The sequence below is a fragment of the Suncus etruscus genome, chromosome 5 (assembly GCF_024139225.1).
Source record: "Suncus etruscus isolate mSunEtr1 chromosome 5, mSunEtr1.pri.cur, whole genome shotgun sequence".
Classification (NCBI taxonomy): domain Eukaryota; kingdom Metazoa; phylum Chordata; class Mammalia; order Eulipotyphla; family Soricidae; genus Suncus; species Suncus etruscus.
This window is the reverse complement of record NC_064852.1, coordinates 4,175,533-4,202,648: the sequence shown is the minus strand read 5'-3', so window position 1 is coordinate 4,202,648 and position 27,116 is coordinate 4,175,533. Positions and strand designations below refer to the sequence as shown.

The 27,116-nt window shown below is 38.8% G+C and overlaps 1 protein-coding gene and 1 non-coding gene across 3 annotated transcripts in view; both read right to left on the bottom strand.

The window, feature by feature from the left end:
• Positions 1-27,116, bottom strand: part of BRINP1 (BMP/retinoic acid inducible neural specific 1) — a 230,000-nt gene that overhangs the window by 137,179 nt on the left and 65,705 nt on the right. The gene's annotated exons all lie outside the window — the stretch shown is intronic.
• LOC126009786 (U6 spliceosomal RNA) lies at positions 25,705-25,810 on the bottom strand. Its single transcript, XR_007495989.1, has one exon. It is a non-coding gene; the product is annotated as a U6 spliceosomal RNA (small nuclear RNA).

Genomic DNA, 27,116 nt, shown 5'->3' with positions numbered 1-27,116 from the left:
AAACACACCTTGCCAAGCACATCTGATTTATCTCCTTCTCTCTGGGGATCCAATTTTGGATTATTCCAAATGCTCAGTTTAAAGGGTACAGAGCACTTTAGTTTTAAATTATTCACAGAGAGCTTTAAGTTATCCCTTCAGAGAGTATTCCATCATAAACGAGATCTGCTTCCAAGGAACAGTTCCTGAATAACATCATAAATATATTATTGCAAGATGAAATCTCCTAATTTTTCCTTTCAAATATGTTTCATAATTCCTTCCTCCCTCACTTTCTTCCTTCCATTTTCCCTTCCTCCCTCCTTCCCTCTCTCCCTTCCTCTCTTCTTTCCTTCTCTCTTTCCTTCCCTCTATTTCTCATAGAATATTGTAAGAGTAGTAATCATTCTTAATGATGTTCAAGTATAAGTGATCAACAGGAGAAAATATGGGTCTTAAGAGATGGCACAGCTGGTAGAGCGCTTGTATCCCCAGCATCCCATATGGTCCCCCCAGCACTGCCAAGAGTAATTCCTGAATGCATAGCCAAGGATAACTCTGAACTGAAAATTACAATGTATAGCCCAAAGACAAACAAACAAATAAAAATAAGAGAGAAGAATTTCCCCTAATTTCTTGGGTCTTCATCTTGTTCAGTTATTTTCATTGAGGTATTATGATTAGCACAAGTATTGATTTTATTGTTTTTATTGTCATTTATTTACTGATTTTATTGTAATTAATACAATAAGTGGGCATTAGAAAGTCTTGGTAAGGTCTTATTTTTCTTGCAATATCCTGGGTCTTAATTGACCTCTGCTCTGCAAACCAAGGGGACAGTTGGTAAAAATCTGCAGGAGCATTTTTACAAAACACCACCCAGTCTTTGAGGAGGGGGAGACTTTTACCATAATTCTAAGGAAATTAAAAATTAATGGCTTTTAGGACCATCCAAAAAATGGTCCAGTGCTTCTGTTTCCAATGCATAATTTTAGTAGTCAAGTCTAAGCACTATATTTATGATTGAAAAGTGCAACAGTGTTACAGTTCAACCCACTCTTGAGGTGTATGAGTAAGGAGAGAGGTATATGAGATAGGAGATGAAGAAAGAAAAACGAACCCCAAAAAGCTCTGAGTTATTTTTCTGAAATATTTAAAAACTCAAATGCCTATTGTTATTTTTTGAAACTCAGATGAGTCACACAAAAGCATGTCTTGTCATTGGGCCAAGGTTTCAAGAGAACATTGCAGGATCCAAACAGATGGGTGGGTGGGTGCTTACTGCCTAGTTTATTTGCATGCAAGGATTTTCCTCCAATGTCCCTTTTTCTTCTCATCTCACCTCAACAGATTAATCTGAAGGCAAATAATATCAACCTTGCAATTGTCTTTTATATATATTCAGAAGTATGTACCATATTTTCAGTACCATAAGACTCACTCCCCCCCAAAAAAGTGTATCTTATGAAGCAAATACCATTTGGATCTGAAGTTTGAGTGCAGGGGAGGAGAGCATCTGAAAACTGTGTGCATCTTATTGCGTGAAAAATGCAGTATATATTCACGAGGAACAATGTTGTCAGTACTTAAGTCCCGATACTTAAGCCATATACATAAGAGGCAAATATACTGAATATATGTCCAACCTTCCCCCTTTTCATAACTTTTCCATTCCTCAGATACAAATTTATGTCCTTATATATACAAACAATATATAATGCTAAATTGTTTGAGATAAGAATGAATACCTATAATCTATGTCATGATATTTTTAATATACATCTTTATTTAAGCACCATGATTACAAGCATGCTTGTAGTTGGGTTTCAGTTATAAACAGAAGACGGGACTCCCCTTCACCAGTGCAACATTCCCACCACCAATGTCCCCCTCCTCACCCACTCCTGCCTGTGTCCGTAACAGGCATTCTACTTTTCTCATTCTTTAACATTGTCATGCTAGTTGTTAGTGTAGTTATTTCCCGAACAGTGTTCACCATTCTTTGTGATGAGCTTCAAATTGTGAGCCAGTCCTTTCAGCCCTTAACTCTATTGTCTCTGGGCCTTATTACAGTAATGTCTTTCATTTTTCTTCAAACCCATAGATGAGTGAGATTATTCTGTGTCTATCTACCTCCCTTTGACTTATTTCACTCAGCATAATAGATTCCATGTATAGGAAAATTTCATGACTTGATCTCTCCCGAGAGCTGCATAATATTTCATTGTGTATATGTACCACAGTTTCTTTTTTTTATTTTTATTAAAAAAAAAAAAACTTCACCAGTGCAACATTACCATCACCAACGTCCCAAGTGTCCTCCTTCCCACCCCACACCAGCCTGTATTCGAGACAGGCTTTCTACTTTCCTCATCACATTTTGTTATGATGGTTCTCAGTGTAATTATTTCTTTAACTGCAACCATCACTCTCTGTGGTGGGCTTCAAGTAGTGAGCTGGACTTAAGTCAGACAATGGAGATATTTTTCACCCTTGCTCAGTCCTCCTCTCTTTTGTCTCTGAGAATCATTGCACAAATGTCTTTTTTCTCAAAACCCATAGATGAGTGAGACCATTCTGTGTCTATCTCTCTATCTCTCTCCTTCTGACTTATTTCACTCAGCATAATAGATTCCATATACACCCATGTATAGGAAAATTTCTTTCTTTTTTTTTTTTTTTTTTGGTTTTTGGGCCACACCCGGTAACACTCAGGAGTTGCTCCTGGCTATGTGCTCAGAAGTTGCTCCTGGCTTGGGGGACCATATGGGACACCGGGGGATCGAACCGCGGTCCGTCCAAGGCTAGCGCAGGCAAGGCAGGCACCTTACCTTTAGCGCCACCGCCCGGCCCCAGGAAAATTTCTTTATAAATTTCTTCTAAAGTTTCTTTAGCCATTCATCTGATGAAGGGCATCTTGGTTGTTTCTAGAGTCTGGCTATTGTAAATAGTGCTGCAATGGATAAAGGTGTGAGGAAGAGATTTTTGTGTTCCTAGTATGTCATGATTTTTATCAACAGCCCCCTTGAAGAGTCTTGGGAATGCAGAACAAAAATACCCTAATTACATTTCAAAAAAAGTGTTTTTGTCCATCTTTTCATTAGAAATTGCAAATGAATGCATGCTATATAGTATGTGTTAAAGGTAAAACAAAGGTTGGGATTAATAGACTATGGAGGGTATCATCTCATTTTTGATGAAGTTTTTACTAAAGATATATTTATTACAGTATGAAATCTAATGCTCAGTAAATATATTTAACTCAAATAATAAAATGAGAATGCACAAAGGGGAGTGTCATTTATACCACTTAATGAGCTTTAAACATAGTTTAAGAATGCAAATAATAGAATTTTTGTTGGTAGCTAGGAAGGAGAAATAGGCAAATGAACAAGATAAAAAAAAAAAAGCCAAAACCCACTGTGGATGAAATCCAGGCAAGCAAAAGTCACTGGTTATTATATATGGCCTTGTTTTTGAAAGAAATCAATGCAATGGAAAAGAAATGTTTTAAGGTGTTGCAAAACCCTTTGAATTGGTAATCTTTAAGTACTCACACTGAAGAAAATAAAGAAGGGAAATGTTCCTCTACATACAATCTCAGGGCTGAAGCACATATAGTAGAATGTTTGCCTTGCAATTGTCTGACCTGGGCTTGAATCCCGGTATCTCATATGGTCCCCCAAACCTGCCAGGAGTAATTTCTGATTGCAGATGCAGGAGTATCCCCTTAGCACAGGTGTGGCCCAAAACAAACAACAAATGAAAATATAAAGTATAATTTCTACACAAATTAGTTAAGTATGGCAGTTTTGTGCAATGTGAAGATGTAATTGTGGAACTAAAAGAAATTGTGTTATCTTAAAAGTTTTAGGGAAGGGAATTCAGAGTAAGTTGAACCAGTTTGGTATGTAGAAGTAAGAAAGAGACACCTCTATAACCCTCCATTAATCTAGCTCATAAGATGCATTAAGAACTGTTGAGACCTGAGTTCTGAACAAGGAGGGGCGCCATTTTGTAAAGGCCACATGGCAGACTTCTTCTCAGGTTCTGAGCAGAAGAAATGTTATTTTGTAAGACCCATCTGGTGTAAGCCACATGCTAGGTCTCAAAAGTTTATTTCCATTAGCACCACCCAAGCTGCCTGGCCATACCAGTTAGCCTATCAGGAAAAGCCAAGGAAGCAGTAGGAAGGTATTCCTAGACAATAGCCGATCATTTTAAGGATCATCAGAAAGCTGGAACCTCCATATATCCTTTCCCTATATAATCTTCCTCATAAGCTTGGGTGGGGCTCATCTCCTGTGAGAGGTGGCCCTGGCCGGCCAGTGTGGGGGGCCTTTTGGCAGACAGATTAAAATATTAGACTTTATTCCACTTGAGTGGTCTTGTCCTTCTACTCCAACCTGAGCAGAACCTAATCTCTGAGTTTCTCAACAACTCTATGACCTAGGTTCAAAAACCTAGAAGAATTGAAGAATCAACCAAAACTCCACTGACTTAAAGTCAGACAATGGTGATATTTTTCACCCTTGTCCAGCCATATAGCTTGACATTTTTTTTTATATGTAACCTTGAGGATGTGATGATTTGTTCACAAATTCCACTATATTCAGCAAGTGCAAGTCATTACTATCACTTGCCTTGTCAATTCTGATAGGTTTTTTAATGCCCCCAGTTTGACACTCTCTAGTTTCCCCTGCAGATTAATTCACCTACAAGAATCCTGCAGTAACTCATGGCAAAGGCCTCAGAAAGTGGTGAAGCAAAACCCATGAAAAACGCTGATAAAAATTGCTAAATGTTTAAAGCAAAGATTCAACAAAAACAGTAATGATAAAACACACACACAAACCAAAACACATAAACCAAAAAAAAAAAAAAAACCAAAAAACATAAACATATATACATAAACCAAAAAAAAGCAAAAACTATTTAAAAGCTATTTAACAGATAATGTAAAAAAAAAGGGGGGGGATATTTTAATATATCCCAAGCAGGCACAAAAACAAGAAAAACAAAACTATTTCTTTCAGGCAGGAGGGTTTCCCCAATTCCAAGGCAATAAACAGTGGGAGAAATCAGCATCTTCAAAGCCTCAGAACAGAAGAGAACAGAGGTCAAGAATAACGAAGTGGGTGGAAATTATAAGGGAGGACTTTAGCAGTATGCGAACCACAAAAGGACCAGTAATCAAACTCGGGGTTAAAAATGGCCCAAATCCTGCTGATGACTAAACTACACATCTGTAGGAGGGACCCAAAGTGATATGATGAAAAGGAGGGCAGAGAACTAGAGAGAATCTGTCTGTGGACTGCACTAAGAGCTGTGTGTTTGTGACTTCTGAACAACAGAGAGCGTGTCCCGAATGCTCACAGTTGGGTGACAAAGATTTGATCATTTGGATGTGAATTTTCAGATGACAAAACTAAAGGAAAGCAGAATAACTGAAAATTAAAGGGTTAGAGAAAATTCTTAGAACAGAGAAAGAGAGACAGCAAATGAGTGCGTTGAGTGAGTGACTGAGTGACTGAGAGAGAGAGATCGATGGACTATATGTCCAAATTGGACTTTAGGTTGACCAAGAAATTGGATAGACACAAGAAAGAAATGCAAAGGAACAAACTTAAAAGCTAATCTTCAATGACAGTTAAGCATAGACTCCATTGGAAAAGTTGGAAATTCTCAGACTAATTTCTGGAAATTCTAATTACAAGAAAAAATTTGAAAATGTTTAAAAGTTTATAATATAGTCTACTTCACTGAGACTAATGGCACTAACAAATGAGTAACTTCAAAGATAGATCACAAGAAGCATACATACAACATTGCAAAACAAAAAAGGGAAAGTGAACTGTACCACAGATATGTGATAAAACTTAATACTCTCTCTCTCTCTCTCTCTCTCTATATATATATATATATATGTATATATATATATCAATTCTAGAATATAGAAAGGAGAAAAACCTACAGAAATATTAGCTGAAGGGTCTGGCAAGATAGTATAGTGGATAGGGTGCTTATTTTGCAAGTGGCGGACCAAATTTGATTCTTGGTACCACATATGGTTTCCCATGCCTGTCAGTAGGCATCCCTGAGCACATAGTCAGGAATAAGCCCTGAGCACCACCAGGTTGTAGCCCCCAACTCCCAAGAGACTGAAAACTTTCAATTTCAGTCAATTAAATCATCAGATAAATCATCAGTTAAACCATCAACACAAATACAGTAGATAAAAATCAATCAGGATAAACATAAAAGTATACATGGAAGAAAGTGTTCAAAGATAAAGATGGATAGGGCCGGAGCAGTGGCACAAAGCCAAGGCATCTGCCTTGACGGCGCTAACCTAGGATGGACCGTGGTTCGATCTCCAGGCATCCTGTATGGTCCCCCAAGCCAGGAGCGATTTCTGAGTGTATAGCCAAGAGTAACCCCTGAGCGTCACGGGTGTGGCCCCCAAAAAACAAACAAACAAAAAATAAGGATAAAGGTGAAAATACGTTAAAAAGTGGTAAAAGTATTATCCATATTATGCATGAAATGCTATCAGTAACAGTAAACCACAGTGTAAAGTTTGTTAAAAACAACGACAACATCATTACAACAAAGTGTCTCTTATAGAGACAGACTGATGCATAGAAGGTGAAGGTAGAGAAGGGTAGAGTAGGAAAGTGGGTTTCGTTCAAAGGAAGTGGACACTCGTAAAGGGAGTGATGGGGAATCTGTATGCCTGAAACCCAATCATAAATAACTTTGTCATCTCACAAATTTTTTTTGTTTTGTTTTTGGACCACACCGGTGGTGCTCAGGGATTACTCCTGGCTCTGTGCTCAGAAATCGCTCCTGGCAGGCATGGGGACCATATGGGATGCTGGGATTCCAACCAATGTAGGTCTTTCATCAGTCGCTTGCAAGGCAAATGCCCTTCCGCTGTGCTATCTCTCTGACCCCCACAAATATATTTTTTTTAATTTTAAAAAATGATACAGGAAAAGTGGGCTCATGCTGACATCATATTTAGCATTAAAAGCATGAATGTTGGGCCCGGAGAGATAGCACAGCGGCGTTTGCCTTGCAAGCAGCCGATCCAGGACCAAAGGTGGTTGGTTCGAATCCCGGTGTCCCATATGGTCCCCCGTGCCTGCCAGGAGCTATTTCTGAGCAGACAGCCAGGAGTAACCCCTGAGCACCGCCAGGTGTGGCCCAAAAACCAAAAAAAAAAAAAAAGCATGAATGTTTTTCCTTCTAAATGGTAGCAAGGTAAGGATTTAAACTTTCAGCACATCCATTCAACATGTCATATGAAGTTCTTACCAGAGCAATAAGAGAAAACAAATTACTAAAAAGGAAACAAATTGGAAAACAAGAAGTAAAACTTTTAACGCAATGTAATTCTATGTGTAAAAAATCCTAACGAGTCTACATGAAAGTCACTAGAAATAATTAGCAGTAATATTATGGTGGGAGAATGCAATATATAAAATTCAAATCTATTTATGTACTCATAATGAAATATTTCTAAATAAAACATAATTTGATTATAATGCCATTAAAGAAGAAGTACTAAGAATGTGAAACTTAGTATGGTATGTACAAGACATACACACTGGTAGCTGAAAATACTATTAATAAAATATCTAAATGAAGTACTAAGTGCTACCTGCAAATCAAAAGTGCTATCTGCAAATCAAAAATCTGATGCTACTAAAATGCTAGTTACCTTTAAGTAGATTCTGCAAAATCCCAAACAAATACCCAACAGAAATCAAGAAGGTTTATTAATGGTTTAATATTTTATAATATCCACACATAAATTTTCAAATAATTTTAGGACATCATTTAAATTATATATTTTCAATAATGGGATTAGAAAAAGGGCACTCATATTGAGTAAAAATTAAATACTCTTAAAGATACTCATACTGGGTAAAAATGCAACATTCACTCCTCCCTCATACTGTACACAATATTTAATTTGAAATAAGTCATTCCCATTACCTACAAATGATCTACAAATAGTCACTTGACTATTAGAACAGAGAGATGTCAAAAACAATAATCACATATCTGACCTAGAGGCCTGGACTGAGGTGCTGTGACTTATTTTTGTTTATAAATCAGTGCAACCAATTGGAGTTTACTTGTGTGCTGTAAATTTCAACTTGAGAATACCTTATCTAGATTTGTCCAATTCATCACCTACCCCAAATGAATAAATAGCTTTGAATGTTTACTGCAGAGTAAATACCTATTGAAAATAAGACTAAGAATATAAACAAAAGCAAATGACTAATCTGACAATGCTCTAATCCCTAGAGTAGTCATAGGTAGAAAGTTAAAAGAAATCATTATAAATCAAACATTTTAGAAATATCTTCCCTCAAATATGTAATTATGATATGTTTATGTTAAAATTTTGATTTATTTTCTACCAAATATTATATTTAAAAAGAATTAGCTGGTCATATTTCTCCAAATCTGAAAAATATGTCTTTTGTTCTTGCATAACAATAAACATTCCTCGCACATATTTATATGTTAAGACATTTATTTCATGCCTATGTAAATTTGCCTAAGTGAATGGAAAGGTGGACTTATTTTTAAATAAGCATGCTCAATCATTAGACCACTGACTGAGGAATAAAGTAAGGAGGAAATAAAATATAGAAAAGGAGGTTCGACACATAACTTGAACTACCAACTCCTGCCTCCCAATTAGAGGGGGAAATAAAGGAGGCATCAGGACCAAACAGGTGTAAGACTACGAAGTAATAGGATAGGTACAGAGGGGACCACATATTCTAGCAGCCCTGGGGGTGAGGGAAGAGGATATGGGAAGTAGGACAAAAACGGAGGAGTAGGGAAGGCAAACTGGTGATGGGAATCTCCCCTGATTTTATGTAAATATGTACCTAAAATATTATTGTCAACAATATGTAAGCCACTATGATCAAAATAAAAATTATGTAAAAAAAAAAAGAAAAGAAAAGGAGGTTCGAATAGGAAAAAGCACATAAATTGGAAGATCTATAAAAGAAAAAGAAAATGTGAGGCAATGATGCCAATTGGAATCAGTTTGTTAAGAGAAGAGGGACAGTTCCCTAATTTCTAGCAAGATACTCTTGTCCTATGTCGGGACACTGATCATTAAAAAAAACAAAACAAAAAACTTCTCATCTAGAAGATGGTATTTCTGTTACCATTATGAATCTCTTCCATTAAGCTAATTTTCTGATCCCAATTGCACGTTTTATATGTCAAAATTCACAAGGTCACTTCCCAATGATGTTGATCCAGTTCCATGGACAGCTTCCTCAAGTTCTCTTTCAAAGAAAAGACTTTCCAACTTACTACTGCACATCTAGCAAGCACCCAGCAAAGAGCAGAAGAAAAAACAACAGAGACATCTAAGGATGTCACTTACCTAGTCTTTTCTCCCACAAGTGAACGGTCAGAGAAATAGTACAGTGGCAAAATTGCTCGCCTTGCACTCTAGCTAACCCATGTTTGATTCCTGCCACCCTATCAAGCCCCCCACGCCCGACCAGAAGTGATCTTTAGAAACAGAGTCAGGAATTAAAACCTGAGTATAGCTGGATGTGGCCCAAAGAACCCCTCACTAAAAGGTAGACAGGCATTACGCTGCAACAAACAGACCCTCCCCAAAAGAATGAAAATTATAGAGAAGGCTAAAATAGAATGAAATCAAAGGCATAGATATGCAATACCACTCCCTTTACTAACTTCCATCAGCAAGAGACAAAAGAATCTCTATCCTTAAGTGTGATGAGTTGTTGCTTCTAAGGATATCACATAAATATGCTAATTGTTTAAACTATCTTAGAAAAACTATTTGTTCCCAGAGTCAAGGGATGACACTTAATGAGTGTTAATTTTCTGGTATTTTCAAGAAGCCAAGGGACCTGTGAAATTATACCATAGAAGACCTGTATATGGCTTGCTCTCCGCTTTCAAATGTCACCTCTGGATTTCTTATGCATATGCAAGGCAAAAATACTACATGGTTATAAATCTCATCTAATTCTCCTCTTAAAGGCACTAGAACAAGAGTTCAGACATAGCTCAGCACTAGAGAGCTCTTGCCTTGCAGGCCTAAGGCAATAAGTGAGAGCTTTGCAGCAAACCAATTCTATCTTCTCTGAAACATGGCTACCTGTTATGTGCAAGTACCACAAGTCACATGTATTATCTGTACAACAGAAACAAAAATGTGTGTGGAAAAGAGAAATAAAGAATTTCCTCTGAAGGAATAACAACAACAACAACAAAAAGAAAGTAACGCAAATAAAGGAAACTGTTATAATCATGAATGAACCACCTAAACTGAGAAGCAGTGATAAAGAAGGTTCTCCACAAACAAGAAAGCAACTGTGGAACTGTTAAAGAACGTGTTGGAAAAGTAATAAAAATTCAAGTCAACGTATCGGATACAATCACATTGGACAAATCCTTTTAGAATTGGTTGTTTGACCTGCCTAGTGGAATAGGGGACAACCTAGGTCATAGGTATAGAAAGTATCTTGTGACTTTTCAAGCACTTGATGTCGAATTTATATTTGCAGATGAGAACACTCAGGAAGGAAAAGAGTTGGAAGAGTATCATTAAGCACTGAAAGGTGTGCTTTAATCACCTGGTCTTGTTCCTTCCCACAGCTGTTCTCCCTTTTACTTCTAGTACTTTATAGATCCCCTGTTCAAAATACAGAGTGTAGAGCCAGAAGACCTGGGTTCAAACCAGTTTTGTGCTCTCTCAGCTCTGTGAACGTGGGTAAAACACTCATCTGGGTCCCCATTTATTTATTCATCTGCAAAAGAGTGCTCAGAACTGCCACATGATTTTTTTTTTTGTGTGTGTGGAATCTAATGGCCTAAAAAGGGCCTAAAAAGGGCATTAGTTTATTTAATTACATTATCCTCTCAAACCACTGGTTATGTTTCCTTTGTTTTGTGCTTTCTTTCTTTCTTTCTTTCTTTCTTTCTTTCTTTCTTTCTTTCTTTCTTTCTTTCTTTCTTTCTTTCTTTCTTTCTTTCTTTCTTTCTTTCTTCTTTCTTTCTTTCTTTCTTTCTTTCTTTTTTTCTTTCCCTTCCTTCCTTCCTTCCTTCCTTCCTTCCTTCCTTCCTTCCTTCCTTCCTTCCTTCCTTCCTTCCTTTCTTTCTTTCTTTCTTTCTTTCTTTCTTTCTTTCTTTCTTTCTTTCTTTCTTTCTTTCTTTCTCTGTCCTTCCTTTCCCTTCCTTCCTTCCTTCCTTCCTTCCTTCCTTCCTTCCTTCCTTCCTTCCTTCCTTCCTTCCTTTTCTTTTCTTTTATTATTTTAATTTTATTGAGACCATTGTGAATTACAAATCTTTCACAGTTGTAGTTCAGGCATATAGTGATAGTTAGGGCCATTCCCACCACTAGTGTTGACCTTTCTCCACCACAGTTCCCAGCATGCATGTGGAGTGAATTCTAACTGGATTCTGTTTTGAGTCTCCCTCACTGTTTTCTCTCCCATGCATGTCAGCTCAATTAGTAACACTGAGTGGGAAAATTACAGGATAAGAAGGCTTCCCCTCTTAACCATTCCTCTTTTGGTAACCCCTGCTTGCTAGTGTCACTTCCATCACCTCTCTTCATAAAGGTAAAAAAATATAAAAAAAATGTAGATTGAGCTGAATCCCATGCTCTCCGCAGGATATACCATGCAATCTATAGTTCCCTTTTTGCTGACAAGCATCTAAGTCCCAGTTATCTCGGAGATTTTTTTTTTTCATAAATGAAAAGAATATTGAACTCGTTATGTTGAGGTACAAGTTATCCTTGCAATGGTCAATTTATCTGGGTCAACTGTTTCAAACCTTTGTTTGGACATCTAAAAGATAGAATTTCTTCAATAATACACTATCCTAAAATGGCATGCTCAAAATCAGGCCATTCAAATGCATTATTAAGTACCAAAGCACTATTTTCCATCAGAGTAGTGGAAGGAATCCAAAGTGAGTCCCTGAGTGCCAGTAAATAGGAACAATAGGACCCATATTTACATGAAGATGTGGATTTACCAAGCACATTTCCTTCCACTTTCTCTTTTGAGCATCTCACTCTTTGGCTCTGTAGGGGAGGAAAAGATTATAAGTTCTGCTTTAAGAAGAAGGAAATTGAGGCTCTGAGAGGATAGATTACTATTCAAAGAGATAATGGCGAAGAGAAAGAGATGCCAATGCAAATCGGTTGCATATTGAGTTCATTTCCACCCCATACTCTTGTCTGCTTTCTGCATTTCTGCCCTGTGTTCAATAACTAGCTTTTAAAGTATTCTTTCATGTCAATGAAATATTTCAGCACCTTACTATCAGACTGTCTTTAAGCCACCTCTTGACTTCATTCCTAATGTTGCATCTAGCAGTTAATACTCAATCCTTTGACCTATCCCAGCTCCGTTACCTTCTTTCACTCCATTTCCAGTTTCTTATTTCCTCCCAAATTGCTCCTATCATTGATTGTTTCCCAAAGACCTCACTATAATATTTTAAATCAAAGCATCTCAGGCCTGCTCACCACCTATTTAATAAACCCAAGCTCATAGCAGTGGCCCTTCCTTCCCTTCATCTACTTGATGCTGTCTTTCCTTTGTTTCCTTTGAATTTGACCTAGTGACCCATCTTCACGTTAGTTTGCTCAGTGCTCATGATTTCTTTATGCAATTGCTCTTCCAGTTCATTTACTTTGCAAACCCACCACCCTGTTAAAATAATGTGGGGCCCAGGGTTCTGAACAAGGAGAGATGGCATTTTGTAAAGGACCACATGTTAGGCTTCTCTTTCTCACGCCCAAGTTTCCATTAACACTGCCTAAAGCTACTTGGCCATACTGGGTAGCTTATCTGCAATGGGCATGAGGGAGTAGTTGGAAGGTACCCTAGACAACAGCCAATCATTTTAAAGATTATCAGAAGCTAGATCTCCTCAGCCCCTCCATATATAAATGGGCTTGTGACCATGGTGGGTTTTTTCAACTGCCAGAGAGAACCCTGACCAAGAAACAACCTTGCCTGGTCACTTTGGAGCTGTTGGATGATGGATTAACATTTTGTTTAGTTTACTCCAATTGTGTGGTCTTGTCCTTCAACTGTGGACTCTAATAATAGCAGTCACCTCTCAAATTTTTATTTCTTTCATAGACTAATATATCAGTAACAGATTTCAAGTGTTACAAATTGAAGGTTGCCAAGATTATCAAAATCCTAACTGTTTCCTGGTGACCTTTTACATTTCCTAATCAATCCTTCTTCCATTCTAATGACAATTGTAAAATTATCCAAGCCCTATAAATAGATTTGGCACATTTCCTTTCTCAACAATTATTTCCATATTCAAAGAACAGAAGTCATAAGATCCCACAAGTAAAACAAGCAGATTAATTTATATCTATGCCTATTATTTCTAGTTCAATAGGAAGATGGTTCAATTTTCACCTATGCTTTTGTCCTTTCTTTTCTTTTTCTTTTCTTTTTTTTTTTTTTTTTTTTGTGGGTAGGGTGAAAATATCCAAGAGTTTTCAAAAATTAATGCTGGCTCTGTGCTCTGGGATCACTCGTGGCAGATGTTCTGAACCATGTGGAATACTGAGGATGTATTCAGGGTTGGCCATGAGCAAGGCAAGCACCCTAGCTGCTATAATATCTCTCCAGCCCTGCTCTTCTTTCCCAGGTTATGGAATTACATCACCAAAATTAACTCCATGCTATCCAGGAGTATCAGTCTTTACTTCTATAAAAACCAAAAGCAATTTCTTTTTGATTCACATCTGTTCTCTTTCACATCTATGTTTCTTAAAATAAAAATGTCTGGGGTCAGGGCTGTTGTATGTCTTCCAAGAATACAAAACAACAAAACTGAAAGACATATGCATGTCTACAGTCATTGTCATGCTATTCATAACACCAAGACACAGAAAACACAAGTTTCACAGAAATGAACAAAGAAAGATATGGGACCTGGGCCAGGAAATAAAGTTCTTGCCTTGCATGCAGCTGATCCCAATTTCATCCCCAGGCACGGGGCCAGAAAATGCCCAAAAGAACTGGCTGGTGTGTGCCAACTCCCTCCAAAAGAAAAACAAGAACAAAACAAAAAATTCCAACCCAAAGTGAGGTATAAACACACAAAAGAATACTACTCAGGTATAGGGAAAAAGGAAATCTTAACTGCTGCCTTAACCTGGTTGGAACTGGAGGAAAACATGAAAAGAGAAATGAGTCAGAAGGAAAAAGACAAATATTAGATGGATTCACTCATCAGTGAAATATAAAGAAATAAATCCAGGGCCCGGAGAGATAGCACAGCGGTGTTTGCCTTGCAAGCAACCGATCCAGGACCTAAGGTGGTTGGTTCGAATCCCGGTGTCCCATATGGTCCCCCATGCCTGCCAGGAGTTATTTCTGAGCAGACATCCAGGAGTAACCCCTGAGCACCGCCGGGTGTGGCCCAAAAATTAAAAAAAAAAAAAAACAGAAATAAATCCAATGAGAAGACAATGTCTAGTTAAAACACATACATACACACATATACAAACTTATATTCAGGCAGAAGAACTTAGACTACTGGGTTGGGCAGCTGAAAGGTAACTGAAAGAGTAGAGTAGGAACAAAAGACTCTTTGGCACTGGGATGGGGTAGTAACGTTCTACTAAAACATATAAATGCAAACAATGAACAATAAAGGATGAAGAGAATTTTCTATTGCAGGCAAGGTGCCTCCTGTTTGACACTGGAGTAAGCTCTGAGAGTCACCAACTGTTTTCTAAAACTCAACTACATAGAACAATACATTTTAAAATTAAAATGATTATCTTGAATCCACATTGATACTTCTTTAATCCAACATGTTCTTTTCTCCCTTGGGCCACTTCTATAATGCTCTCTTTTCCTGCCAAACCTTTTGCCCTCTCTCCGAACTTTACCATTTTAACAGAAGTTACCTTTCTTAGCCGGCGATCTTAACAAGTCCTGCCTCCAAAGACCTTGCTATTGTCCAATTGTTCCATATTGTTCCTATTATGGTTCCCAAATCATGTGCCTGGATGCTGCAGAGCAGTACAGCAAACACACAGGTACACAGCAGGACATATTAAATGTTCAAGGAAAATGATGGCTCCTTGACATTTACAGAACATCACAAAAAAAACCCACTAACCTTACAGAGTTCACAGTTTTAACATTAAAATACACTCCATTCCTTACAAAGCTGCTATTTCTTTCTGAAGCTGAGCTTTGGGCGGATATAAAATCCTAGAGAAAAACAATTGAATGGATGACAGGAACTGGTCGTACCTCAACTGCAGGACCTGAGGCAGTCACAATGGTTTTTAAAACATAAAAAGAAAACACACTGTGTTTTCTTCAATTTGCATAGATCATTTTGCAAATGGCTACTAAGCTTGTTGGGATACAAATACTTCATTAAGTTATTTGGAGCTAACTAACGACCTAGTAAGCAGAAATATTAGTTGTTCTCTGGCCTACAGGAACCATAACTACAACAAAAAATAACACTGAGATATTAAGAGCTTCTTGAAAGGAAATGTTTTGGGAGCAAGCACCTTCAGATCAAAATTCAAATCCTTTTATAGAACATAGAATGAGCTCCATGAGCTGACTCCCTGCTGACTCCTCGGGCCTAGAGACTCTTACCTCCTTCACACTAGCTCAAGGCCCTGAATAAGACCAGAGGAGCTCAGGGCTACTCCTGACTGTACATATGATCATGGATCACTCCTGTTAGGCTCAGTGGAACTGATGATTGAACCTGCATTGACATGGCAAGTGCTAGACTCGGTTGTACTACCACACTACCCAGGATAACTTTTTCTTGACACACACCCCAAACACACACCCCAACTACTCCTTTTTCTAAGTCCTACCATGTCAATTGAAGAAAAGCAAACCAGCTGCACATTTTGCAAGTTGCTTTAATCTTGCAAGTGGTAATTTTAGACTGTAGTTCCTGTTATTCTTATTCTCCCTATAGTAAAGTGGTACCACTACCCCATGGTTTTTTTTTTTTGTTTGTTTGTTTTTTGGCTTTTGGGTCACAGCCAGGAGTGCTCAGGGTTTACTCCTGGCTCTACACTCAGAAATCGCTCCTGGAAGGCTCGAGGTACCATATAGGATGCCAGGATTTGAACCACCATCCTTCTGCATGCAAGGCAAACACCCTACCTCAACGCTATCTCTCCGTGCTATATCTCCCTACACCAGGGCATTTTGATTCCCCACACTCATCCTTGGGAACAACCTATCTCTCCTCAGCAACACTATAGGCTCCTGAAGGCCCAAATCAGTAACACTTTGATATTAAGAGGTCCTGATACAGTGCCTGCATGGGACAGGGACACTGCAATCCATTTACTGAATTATCGCATGGGGAGCAATTCCTTCCATCTAGCCAGGCATTCCCAACCCCACAGCAGTCTTCCACTGCATTTGTATTCAAGTCCTTTTTTTTTTCTCACCCCACAGACTTTCCATTAAGGTGATGTAACACTAGGTGTCATATTTGAGTCACAGAGAGCCAGTCACAAGAATTTTCACACAGCAGTTGGACTTTGCTGGACTTCTCTAAGCCCATAATGTAGAGAAAAGCAGATATTTTTGTTTTGTTTTGTTTTTCTCCAATCACACCCATCCTGAAATACTCTGAAAGTGCTTAGGTGTAAAACCTTTCCCCAAGGAACCAGAGTTCTCCATGCATTGCACACCTCAAAGACAACCTGGTAGGAACTAAATAGATGATACGTGGCAGAATGCTTCCATCACCTAGAGGATTAATAAATTAGATGCTTGCAAATCATGAGATGTGTGCTGTTTATAAGAATCCGTGCACACTGGAAGCGTATGGATGCCTTGCCTGTGTGTAGTGCGGGTCTCTGGGGTCTCATCTCATGTGCCTCTGAGCATCAAAGATATTCTTTCTCTCTCATCCTTTTCCCCCTATCTTCCTTCTCGAGCTGCCTTTTCACTTCAAGAAATGGGACATCAAAGCTACAGTGTACAAGCATCCTCAGCTGTGGTTGAAGATTCCCCCCACGTGCCTTCTCAGAGCACCTGGAGCTGAATTTCTAGGAATGGGGCTTCAGATATTTGAGTCGCCCTCTTGAATCTCTTGGCTAAAATGTGATATGCCATTTTCCCTAATTCTTACCAATTAATGATGCCTAGCACCCTTCATTTACAGATTGGATACATGAAGGTTCAAAAACCGAGATCCGTCTGAGTTTAGAGATGATCTTTATCACTAAGCCATGGTCCAAAATGAAACAAAATAAAAAAAAAAAAAAGATGAACAGAAATGGAGCCAAAACTAAACTACAGTGGGTAGGGTGCTTACTTTGAACATGGCTGATCTGGGTTGGTTGGATGACCGGGCATCCCCTTTGCCCCAAGAGTGAGCTCAGAGCCAGGAGTAACCTAGAAGCACCACTGGGTGTGGCCCCCAAACCAAAACCAAAACCAGCTCTAAACCATGGAGCTTGTTTTAAGGATTATATAAGCTTCCAGACTGATTTGCAGTTGGCAGATTCCATTAAGGTTAGGAAGGCTAGTTAGAGGTTCATAAGAATCTAATACAAAGCCTACTTCCAAACTAGTCAGGGAATGCAGTGCTAATGATCCCCATTAATGCTGATGCCCAGAAGGAAGGTCTTGAAAGATAAAGAAACTGCCTGAAGGCAGTAGCTGAAGCACTCCAATTCTTTTCACAAGGAATGCAAAGGCACCTAGCAGCTGTAGGACTTGACATAAAAGAATGGCTGGACACAGAAGCTATAGGGTAGAACAGGGGCAGGTAAACCTGGAAGGATTCAAGCCAAGAGCTGCCTAATAGATAGGTCCCATGCAGCTCTATAGGTGATACAGTTAGGACCTGGGTTCTGAACAAGGTAGCAAGGAAGGAAGAAAGAAAGGGAGAAAGGAAGAAAGAAAGGGAGGAAGGAAGGAAGGAAGGAAGGAAGGAAGGAAGGAAGGAAGGAAGGAAGGAAGGAAGGAAGGAAGGAAGGAAGGAAGGAAGGAAGGAAGGAAGGAAGGAAGGAAGGAAGGAAGGAAGGAAGGAAGGAAGGAAGGAAGGAAGGACGGACGCCATTTTGTAAAGGCTACATGGTGAAAACCACATGCTAGGTCTCCACAAGCCTATTTCCAATAGTTCTGCCCCATGCTACTTGGCTATATCAAGGAAGGACAAGAGAGCAGTAGGCAGGTACCCATACCAGTGGTTCTCAAACTATGGCCCGCGGGCCACATATTGTATTTGTATCTGTTTTGTTTCTTCGTTGCAAAATAACATATATGCAGTGTGCAAAAGAATTCGTTCATAAGTTTTGTTTTTACTATAGTCAGACCCTCCAATGGTCTTGAGGGACAGTGAACTGGCCCCCTGTTGAAAAAGTTTGAGGACCCCTGCTAGACAATAGCCAATCATTTTAAAGAGAATCAGAAAGCTGGAGCCTCCCTATACCCTTTCCCTATATAATCTTCTTCATGACCTTGGACGGGGCTCAGGAGATGACCCTGGTTGGCCAATGTGAGGGTCTTTTAGGGAAGACAAATTTAAGTATTGAACTTTATTCCAGTTATGTGTCCTCATCCTTCAAGTCTGAACTCTAGCAATACTTAGTGGTGGTTGGCAGGAAAGAACTCTGGCTCTCTCACCTTCACCAAGCCTCTTGCAAGCCCTTCCTTTCATTCTAATGGCTGTCACAGCTCTCAGACCCTGCTCTCAAACTCTCTTTGATGCATTCTTCAGCCTGTAGCCAGAATGAAAATTCAAGTGTTTCTTAGCCAATTACTCCTCGGATTCAAAAGTTGCTGAGCTAAAGTCAAGGCGAATCTGGCCACATGGCATGATTTTACTCTGAGCCTAAATATAACCAGAAAGTGATTGACTCAAACTCGATATAACTCAGACTGTCAGGACCACCCCAGTAGCAGACATGGAAACTAATGTATTTGGTAGGTACTAGGATTTTTGAAAAAGAAATGAATCAAAAAGTAACAGAATGGACTCAACCAAGATATCAACATCCATCAAGTATTACTTGTATATGACTAGATTCTTTTAAGAATTTTTACTTCAAAGATGCATCTTAATATCTCTCGTTTATTGAGTGTGAACACAAAATTATATTTAAAGTGTGAGTTCCAGTTAAAAAAGCACAATAAACTAAACAGCAAAATATTACTCTAAATCGGTAGCTAGAAATAAACAGCAGACCATTAACTAGAAGTTGACAGTTGCTCGAAATTCATTTGTTATCCCAAATACATTCCACTGTTGGCTCCAGGCTACTTATGCTGCAATGTCCTAACATTTCTATGAGTTAAAATAATAGATACATGAAGAATTTAGAGTTTCAGACTTGCTCCTGTCCTTCCACCTTCATAAGTACTATTCCCTTTCATGTTGTTGCATTTTACCCCACCATTCTCTCAGAATACCATATTCCTCCCTAAAGTCTGAATTGAATGTTCTTCTCTGTAGGTACCCTCTCTTCCTCACCCTTCTTTACCTTCATGATCCCAATGCTGAAAGGAATTTTCCTCTCCCACACAAAACTGTTGCCCAGAGTTTAACTAGGGGAGGTCAACATAACACATTGTCATTATTTGCCATTAGTCAGTTTGTTTTTTTTTTATAAGATATCAAGAGTTCCCAGGATACAGAATTCAAGATTTTTCTGTCCTCCCAGGAGATATTGCAGAGCTTGGTAAAAAGAATCTGGAAAGCATTAAACAGTTTTCACATGCACATGTAAAGACAGATGTCCAGCTCCCTAATTCTGTGTTCTTTATTCCTTTGACCAAAATCTGGAACAGAGGGCCAGAGTGATAGTGGATAGGGAAGGCCCTAGCCATTCGCAAAGTCAGTTCAGGTTTGATCCTGGGGACCTCATATAGTTCCTTAAGTCCTGCTAGGCATAATCCCTTAGCACAGAACCAGGAGAAAGGCCTGAATACTGCTGGATGTATCCAAACAAGCCTCCAAAAAAGAAAAAAAAAAATCTTACACAAAATCAGAAAACTTCAGGGTTTATCTCCATTGTATTCAATGTATTTCCCAGTCAGAGCAATGGCTACATTTGGTGTAAGTTTAAAGATACTGTGGGTCTATGAGAGGGAGATGGATGAGCAAATCCATTTTCAGACATTTCTCCTGATAAATGCTTGGCAATTGCTTGGTGGAGATTGCTGCAAACTGGTTTGTAGCTCACAGAATTCAGTGCAGTAATGGTATAGGAGCAAAAAAAGAAAGAAAAAAAAAGATAAAAATACTGCAAAGGTACCAATTTGGTAGAAATAAAGCTATCGTTCTTGGAAGTAGAGATCAATTTTAAATAATCAACATGGAAGATTACCTTTGAATTGACAGCCAGTGGCCCAGAAGATGTTTGCTAGATATCACTCCTTATCCTTTTCTATTCTGGAAGACATTAGTCCAAAATTAAGATTAAAGGAGGGATAAGAAAGAGGACTGGCATGGGGCACTGGCACTCCTCAGTGATGTCAAACTCCAAATGGCAGAAAATGACAAAACTACCAATTCGAGATGTCACCCCATTCTCATCTTTTTTTGCACCCACTGAGCAAACTACAGAAATAAAAGGCCTCTGTTAATGCATGTAGTTCAAACTCATTTTTAAGAGCTTGGGTCATGAGTATTGGAACGAAGAGGAATTTAAATGTATGACTGTCTAAGAAATGCTATAAAGTCAATGGAAACTCACCAGGTCTTCTAGATTTAGAGAAATGATGACTGGTGGTTATTGTTGTTTAGGGGGTGGGGGTTTTAAAAAAAATGAGTAGAAGACTAGGGTCCCTCCAAGCACTTTAACACCTATAGTATCCTCTCTAGCCCCTTTTTATTACTTTATTTTTTTCAGGGATTGAAAATCCAGTTTCTTTTAGATATTCCTTAACTGTGGCAACAAGCAAAATGAATTTGCTTTCTTTATTGAGGCTTTCTTTATTTCTGATCTGAGGTTTACAAATGCTGACGTAGGGCCAAGAGATAGCACACAAGTTAAAGCACAAGCCCCACTCTGACTTGGAGATTGCGTATGCTCTCCTGAGCATCACAGGGTGCAGCTCTAGAGGTCTGGCCCACCCCCCACCCATCATTGCAGCACTTCAAGTGGAGAGGAATGGGATGATCAACTAAAGCTTTTTTTCTAGGACATCTTTAGGCTGGTGTTTAGATGCAAGACAATAGGCATGTTGATCCGCAAAGCAGGTTCTCACAGAGAACCTTGTGAGGATCAACATTTTTTTTTCTCTTAAATATGCAGAATTATTACCCTTTGATTGTCTAGTCAAACTCTCTGGGAAACTTGTTACTAATCTGGTGATTATATTTCAACCATTCTAGCCTGAACATAAAGACCAAAAGCTACAGTAATTTGGGGCTGGAGCAATGACGCAAATGGCAAGGCGTTTGATTTGCATGCGCTAACCTAGAACAGACCGCGGTTTGATTCCCCTGACATCCCATATGGTCCAAAAGTCAGGAGTGATTTCTGAGCACATAACCAGGAGTGACCCCTCAGCATCATCAGGTGTGGCCCAAAAAACAAAAGAAAAAAGAAAACACAACAAAAACCACAGTAACTTATTCTTAATATTTTAATATCTGTCTTGCCACTTTTTAAATTGTTTTTCTAAAAATACTTGCTCTATTTTTTTTTTTTTTGCTTTGTTTTTGGGCCACACCTGATGGTGCTGAGGGGTTCCTCCTGGCTCTGCACTCAAAATTCGCTCCTGGCAGGCTCAGGGAACCATATGGGGTGCTGAGGATTGAATTGGGTCCATCCCAAGTCGGCCTCATGTTAGGCAAACGCCCTACCGCTGCATTATTTCTCTGGCCCCCAAAATACTTGCTCTATACTAGGATTTCTTCATCTTACTCTGTATCATTTTGAGTCAGGTCACTGTTGGCTGCATTACAAAGGTCTGTCTGTGCACTATAAGGAATGTAGCAGCATCCCTGATCCCATGTCTCAACCCTCTAGATAACACAGCACCACTCCTTGTGGGGAGCCTAGCTGATAAAACCTAGAACATAAGACACCTCAGTAATTCCTAATCTGGTCACCCACGTGACCAAAGGCGCCCATGCCTTGAGAACAAAGGAAATAGACAAATAGACAAATAGACAAATACTGAAATAATTCAAAGCAGCCCAATACATCCAGCCAGAAAGAATAATATAGAGCAACTTGCCTTTGTGTTAGCAAAAGGTTATTAGGATTATAGCTGATGTTCTATTTATGCTTGTTGAATATAATTTATAGAACTCTGTTTGAATCTTATGCTTTCTAGTAAAACGTGCTCAGGTCTACCTCTTTGCCCCTCCCTATTACCTGCCCCAGTTTATGCTAATGAATGCTGGTAATTGTAATTGGTGGAAAAACCTGTAACACCCTCTGATGTAATTCAGCCCTTAAAAGCTGATCACTGGACAATAAACTTCCCTTTTGAACAGCATGTGCAGTCTTGAGGGCTTCTCTTACTAACTTCTCTAGTTCTTCTTTACAGGTCGGTTCTGCTCGGGTGAACCCACTAATAACTAGCAACCTTCATGTCTACACCCCCGCGGGTCGGGGGCCTCCCACGGGAGGTTGCAACTCCTGGACTATTGTGACAAACAAAAGTGTTTCCAGGCATCTCAAAATGGCCTTCGAGAAATAAAATCATGGCCAATTAATACTCTAGATCCTCTGTTGTCATTAATCACACACAAATGAAATCATAATATCTGAGGTAGCTCTTCAGTATCATAGTTCTCAAACAAAGCTTCATATTGCAATATATATGACTATACTTCACCCAAGTGCCACCAAGTGCCAATGTCATTGCACCACTGAATTTTCCATCCTACCCATCACTCACTCCGAACCCCACCAAACTCCCCTTTGTCAAATGCCAGATCTTTTAGAGACTAAGAGAAATTTTTTTGTTTTGCCAGTTGATTTCTTCTGGTTATTTATATTCCATGAATGAGTGAAAACATATCCATATCTTTCACTTCTAACTTATTTTATTTAGTAAATTCAGACAGCAGTCCTATCTATGTTATCAACAAAAAAAAACTAAGATTGTTGTCTACTTTAATAACTCAATAGTGTTTTATTAAATATGTCCCACAGCTTTATCAACTCAATGGGCATTTAAATGCTTCGGCTCATGTGAAAAAATAATATATGTACTCTGAGATGTTGGCATTTTAAATTTGTTTTGGGGGGCACTCTGAGGGTGACTTTTGATAATATTCAGACACCATCCAGGTGGTCTTTGAAGAGGCACCAGCGAGTGCATGGGGGGGGGGCTTTCTGTATACAGTATAGGTTTGAATCCTTGGGGTACTGGGTTAAAACCCCTGTAGTATCTTTCCGGAGAAGCATTGGTATTTTTCAAAAGGTTTTATGGGAGATTATTGTAAGGTATCCCTCCCCCCAACTTCCTAGGTGTCCTAAACTTTCTTTTGAGATGCTAATCACACCTGGATTACAGGTGTGCCCCCCACCCCACCCTGCTGGGTGGGGTTCTAGAAGACAAAGAAAAGAGTCTGGATGGCAAAGAGGAGCAAGAAAGCCTGGAGAGCAGCAGGAAGGGAGAAAGACAGAGATCCTGAGAAAAAGAGATGAGTTAGCAGACATGGCGCAGAGACAGAGCCATAGAATAAAAGCAAGCTGATGCCAATGGAACTTTAACTGCTTGTGAATTAATTTCTCCGCCATTACTTTGCAATCTTCAGACCCGCCAATGGAGGTGCTACAGGTTCCATGCAGGGGAAGGCCTCACCCAACACGAGGACTTTCAACTTTATATTTTATAATTAAATCAACAACAAATGATATGCAGTCATGTATTTGCATGTACTTGAATAAAGCTACACCCTACTTCTCAAGTGGCTCTAGATTCCATTAAAGTCATATTCCAATAATGCATATAACAAAGAAAGCCACCTTTAGAAATAAAAAAGGGGGGGCGGAGCATTAGCACAGCTGTGGGCTGTTTGCCTTGCACACGGCTGACCCAGGATGGACCTGGTTCGATCCTCAGCATCCCATATGGTCCCCCAAGCCAGGGGCGATGTCTGAGCCCAGAGCCAGTAGTAACCCCTGAGCATCACCGGGTGTGGCCCAAAAACCAAACAAAAAAGAAAACAAAAAAAAGAAAGAAAGAAAAAATTACAGATGTTGAAGTACGGCAAAGAAAAGGGCCAAAACATGACTATTTGTGACAGGAAAATGGAATCTGTTAATTCTGCTCCTTTTCATCAGAAACCAGGATGTACCTTAGCCCAAAGTCTGCATAGTAAAAGCTCAGCAAGTGGCGTGATTTTAGCCAGGTACCAGCTTCAAAGTGAGATGTTCCTTAAAAATGCTTTAACATGGGCTGCTACTCAAATAAGTCTATTCAGGCTGCCAAAGTCAGGGAGAGGCAGAAAGACTCTGAGCCTGCTCACCAGAACACCAGTCCTCTGAGGAAAGAAAGAGGTTACACAGGCGAAGAGATTTAATCAAATAGTATCAGAGAAAGTCCAGCAGAGAATCTTGTCAGAAGTCTAGAGTCAGAGGTCCTTATAGCTTTGGTTTCAAAAATAAAAAAATGTTTTTATGCTATGTTGGAAGCAATACCGCATAAGGTTAATCACATAGCTGCTGTTATCTGCCTGTGATAGTTTCTACTCTGTCTAGTTATTTCTCATAGGCTGAAGAAGCTGCACACATGAAGATAATACCACTGAGGGACACATAAGATTCTTAAAAGAATCCACTGGTTTGAAAACGTATAACCACTGTGTCCAGACAAGTCATTGCTAACCTTTCACATAAGTATTTTGTGTGCATCATCATTGACTTTAGTATCACCATCACCATTATAGTTATTGATTTGACTGCAGAATAAAAATTAAAAAAATAAAGTCCACAAGTTGGATGAGATTGCCCCAGGCACCTTGTTTCTAATCCCTTAGGCTGACAGGTCTGATGATGCAGGGTAGTAACAGTGGAAAAATAATACACAGCAGTCAAAAAAGATATTCATCGGAGTCAGCCTGCTTTATTCCTCATGGCCTTTCTCTGCCATGAGTTTCTCTGCAATTTGGTCATTCTGTTATGTTCTGCCTATGCGCCATGTGTTTTCTCTCCCTCTCATGTGATTTTTTTCTCTCCTGCCCAAAGCTAGCATTTTTTTTTTATTCTCGAGAACCTCAACCACTAGGGTGGGGCAAGGCCCAGTAATCCTGGTGGACTTTTACATACCAAAAGAAGAGTTATGGGAAAAAATAAGTTATGGGAAGGGTTACATTTGACCACATGGTCATTCTCTTCTCCCCCAAACACTTTTTTTTACATTAAACTACAGTTTGACAGAATAGATTTTTTAAGCATAGACTATTTTCACCATATCCTTGGTGGTACTTAGGTAAGCTTCATTTCATGACCATTTTTCAGAACATTCCCAGGAAATAGAAGCCTATCTCCTTTACACAGCTTCATCTAGGTTGTTACACCTAGGTGTAATATCTAGGTTGTACATGTAGGTTGGACACCTAGGTGCCTAATATATAGGCCTGAAGGATTTTTAGATTAAAGAGTACATCTTACTCTTCTCAAAGGAAATATTCACCCAAGGAGGCCTGTTCATTTAGCTAAGTGGTTTTTCCACCAAAAAAATTTTTTTTAAATATGAGCATGTCATTCTTGTGCACAGGGGCCATGTCAATCTTCTCTGTATCGTTCCAATTTTAGTATATGTGCTGCCGAAGTGAGCACCACAAATATTTTTTAAATAATTAAAAAAAAAAAAACAGAAGAAGCACCAAGAAAGAAAATCAGAATTAAAAATTACTCAACTATGAAAAAACATGGAGGACAAAAAGGCCACTAGACTTGGTTTATGAAATTTTACTTTACACTCAAAATATAAATAATGATTTAAGACAAAGAAGTACACCATTAGCCACAAATCACTTGTTCCATGACAACAGGAAAAAAATACTCATTATGTATCCACCTTTAGTGGAATCATCCTAATGTATGATCCAAATCTCTGCCCTGACCAAAACCAAAGCCTACAGATATCATGATTTTCCTAATATATCCAATTTTAACATTTTATAATTTTAACATATATTTAAACTTTCTTTAAGCACTGAGGTATACAAGGTTTCTAATATTAGTTATTCCTGGCATTTAATATTTCAACACCAATCCTACCTCCATTCCCACCACCATTGTCTACAGTTTCTCACCTCCTCCCAAGCCTGCTCCTTAGCAGGTATGAATATTTTACTTATGATTACTTAATATTATAGGGTAATAGAATAATTGGAAAAAAGTCATTAAAAATTTGTGAAATTGTCAAATATAAAAATGGGAACATTATGTCACTTCTAAAATTATGTGTGCTTATGCTCTTCTAGCAAAAGTCCAAGTCCGGTAGGCTTGATTATTTAAAAGTGGTTCATCCTTGCCACAACCGCATAAAGCTCTTATTTATCTCCATTTATACGTGTAAAACATGAGTCTCAGTGAGTCTCTAAAATCTCCTGTTTTATTGTCAATTTCTTAGTCATGTCTATTTCACCAAATCATAACACAGTTCTAGTGTTCAGCTAGAAGAGAAACTCAGCTACAGAGAGCTAGTGTAACATAGTGAAGAACTGATGCTCGTGGTAACACAGAGTGAAGGGCTGATGTGGCCTTGCAGAGGCCTAAGCTGGACTTCCAGTTCTGCCACTGTCCAGATATCTCATGTGGAAAATGTACTTAGCCTCAGATTTTCTCATTTATAAGAAGATAAACAATAGCATTTCACTTTCAGAATGACTGTGCGGATGCATATTTAACAAAAAGTGGGAAAAATTATTTTATTAGAGCTATATAGAGAAGCTTAATAAGAAGAAGGGATATGAGGAAATGTCTATTTTACAAGGATTCCTCAGACAAACTTTCTTTCATTTGACCTACTAGGTAGGACAGCCATTATTATCTCTATTTACAGAAGAGACCATTGTGTAGCTCAGTAGTTAATTGTCCATTCCTATCACCAAGATGATAATTAAAATGTAGGTGCTCT